This window comes from Schistocerca serialis, chromosome 4 (genome assembly GCF_023864345.2).
Source record: "Schistocerca serialis cubense isolate TAMUIC-IGC-003099 chromosome 4, iqSchSeri2.2, whole genome shotgun sequence".
In the NCBI taxonomy this organism is placed as follows: domain Eukaryota; kingdom Metazoa; phylum Arthropoda; class Insecta; order Orthoptera; family Acrididae; genus Schistocerca; species Schistocerca serialis.
In genome coordinates this window covers 855,875,039-855,878,608 of record NC_064641.1, presented here as the reverse complement: position 1 = coordinate 855,878,608, position 3,570 = coordinate 855,875,039, and positions in this window count along the sequence as shown.

The window sequence follows — 3,570 nt, the reverse complement described above, 5'->3', positions numbered from 1 at the left end:
CATATATCATTGCCGAATACTGGCGAGATATAGAACGGCGCGTCATAAAAGAAATAGAACGACACGTCATAAAAGAAGAGGAGAAAATACTGCGCTTGGGTGGCTCCGTGGATTCTGTTGCTGAACATAGCAGCTGACGGTTCCAGAACTGAAACGTATTTCTCCGATTCGGATAAGGAAGCAGCTATGACGTTACCAGACGACTGACTGTAATTAATACCTTCAGTGGCTTCAGTATTCCACAGTAAGGTAAAATCGCTGTAGTATGCTTTAACATCACGCACAGCTCACTCAAAAAAAATTGCTTTGTGTCTAACTTAGAAATTTTCATCACTCTTGTTTGTAATTAGAATACTACGTCAGGTGAAAACTAGAGCATTTTATGCTTTCCGTCTGGTGACCTTAGAAGCGCGCGGTAGTGCTGGAGTCCTGCCGAACATTACTTCATTCTCTTTAAAAATACGCCGGCCGCGGTGGTCTAGCGGTTCTAGGCGCGCAGTCCGGAACCGCGCGACTGCTACGGTCGCAGGTTCGAATCCTGCCTCGGGCATGGATGTGTGTGATGTCCTTAGGTTAGTTAGGTTTAAGTAGTTCTAAGTTCTAGGGGACTGATGACCACAGATGTTAAGTCCCATAGTGCTCAGAACCATTTGAAACCATTTTAAAAATACAATGACATCCGAAGCTACATTGTTTCTTTGCTCGTCTCTTTCTACGTCTGAACTGAAACTGCTCACAGCATTACAGGTTAGTTACACAGCTTGCTTACGACGCCTGTCAAATGCGCCAGTAAAGCTGTTGTTGTTGCCGGCCGGAGTGGCCGAGCGGTTCTAGGCGCTACAGTCTGGAACTGCACGACCGCTACGGTCGCAGGTTCGAATCCTGCCTCGGGCATGGATGTGCGTGATGTCCTTAGGTTAGTTAGGTTTAAGTAGTTCTAAGTTCTGTAAGTAGGCTGTTTATGTTTTCTCTATGTAAGTAGGCTGTTTATGTTTTCTTATTGGCAACGTTACGTAGCGCTCAATATGAAAATCACTGGCTGTGCTGTGTGCAGTCTGTGGCTAGTTTGCATTGTTGTCTGCCATTGTAGTGTTGGGCAGCGGCAGCTGGATGTGAACAGCGCGTAGTGTTGCGCAGTTGGAGGTGAGCCGCCAGCAGTGGTGGATGTGGGGAGAGAGATGGCGGAGGTTTGTAATTTGTCATGAACTGATATATATATTATGACTTGTGATGATATTAAGGTAAATACATTGTTTGCTCTCTATTAATATCTTTCATTTGCTAACTACCCCTATCAGTAGTTAGTGCCTTCCGTAGTTTGAATCTTTTATTTAGCTGGCAGTAGTGGCGCTCGCTGTATTGCAGTAGCTTGAGCAGCGAAGATTTTTGTGAGGTAAGTGATTTGTGAAAGGTATAGTTTAATGTTTGTCAGGGCCATTCATTAGTAGGGAATTTTGAAAGTCAGATTGCGTTGCGCTATAAATATTGTGTGTCAGGTTAAGCACAGTCATGTATAAGTTGTTCAAAGGGGACGTTTCATATGTCGACCCTTAGCCTAGGATACCTCACTGGAATCTTCTGATTTTTTCTTGTAGTTTGTGTATTTAGTGTAGATTTTGTTTATTGCTAGCGCGTAATTATAGAGAGAATTTCCTTTGTAGTTGTAGTTTTTCATTGTTGTACAGTATAACAGTTGTGGCATGCATGTAGATTTGCAGCAAGTATTTCGCAGCTGCGCTTGCAATTAACTAGATATTATTTTCAGTGCTATGTTAATGTGTTCTCTTATTTTTGATCTTCAAATTGTGTTTTTCTGTGTTGTCGTGTGAAATACTGTGACAATAATGGCGTGTGAAAAACGTAACACTAGGCTCCAAACTAAACTGAGAAATAATAGTGATGACGAGCGTAGCTTATCAGCGCCGCCGAGTAATGAATTTACTAATGTTCAAAGTAGTAATTTGGTAACTGTGCACAGGGAAATGGAGCGGGCGTCAAACAATGGCGTGGACAGTGAAACAATTAGTGAAGAGGGAAGCATTATCGATCGACCGGTCGGCAATAGCTCGCCTCAGGAATCCGAAATGACAGGACACAATTTCGCAAATACTGTAGATTCAGGTTTTGGGTCATCACCGTTTTCTCAAATAAGTCAAGACACATTTTCTGCTTGTCAAAATGTGAATGTTGCCGGTGCAAATGCACTGCCGAAAAGCGTAGAGAAACAGATTCCAGACACTAATACATTATTATTGCAATTAATGCAACAAATGGAACAAAATCAGAGACAAACACAGCAAAAGCTTGAAAAGTTAGACACAATGGAACAAAATCAAAGACAAACACAGCAACAGCTTCAAAAGTTAGACTCATTGGAACAAACTCTTGAACAAACGCGTGAAGATTTAACTACTGAGTTACATCACATTGAATCGAAATGTCAAAAAGTCTGTAATGACGTAAAAACACAAATTTGTGAGCATTTCCAACCTATTTTTTTGCGTCATGAAAATGTATTAGAGAATCACGAAGCAGCCATAAAAGAACTGCAAATTATTGTTCATGAAAATCATGAGACCTTGCAAGCTAAAATTGACTCATTTGCTTCTACCGATTCGGTTACGCAACTTGCAAAAACTCAGGAAAACTTAAAGAACACAGTAGATACCCTGAAAATTGGTTCAGAAAGACACATGGAGGAAATAAGTACACTATCGGAGAAAGTAGCCGAACTTTCGGATCAGGTCACTAACTTATCTACAAAGGTAGATGATGATCTGAATGACACAAGACCCGTAGCCTTCACTGACACAGAAGAGTATGAACAAATCAGAAAATTCAAACAAAATCAGAATCAAATTAATACACAACACCAAAGAGAAATCCGGGAAGTACAAGATCAGCTGACACAGGTAATACAAGAATTACGTATTTCAGAAGACACTCGCGCTCCAACACGGGAAGAGGAACTTAGAAATACGCAAAAGCCACAAAATAATAACACAGGGCATTTCGGTAATTATGAAAGAAATTGGCAAGGTACACCGAATTTTGAGATGGAACCGCCGACACGACGTAACTATGACCGAGATGCTACTCGCCGACACGATGATTTTGACTATAAGCTGTTCATTACTACACGTAAATTCAAAACGTTTAAGAATTCTGCCAACGCCATTCATCCACAAGCGTGGCTCCATCAATTCTCTCATTGTTTCCCTCCCAACTGGTCATTGGAACACAGATTAGAATTTATGTGTGGCTACTTGGAGAATGAACCAGCTGTACGAATGCGATCGGTAATTCACGATTGCCACAGTGAAGGAGAATTTTACCATGCCTTCCTCTCAGCGTATTGGTCTCAAGCTACACAAGACCGTGTAAAACATAGCATCATGATGATGAAACACTTTGAACAATCTGAATTTTCCAGTCTTGTCAAATATTTTGAAGACATGTTGCATAAGAATCAATATCTTTCAAACCCATACAGCCCCTCAGAACTCATCCGCATTTGCTTACTCAAATTGCCTGAACATTTACGACATATTATTTTAGCAGGACGTTGCA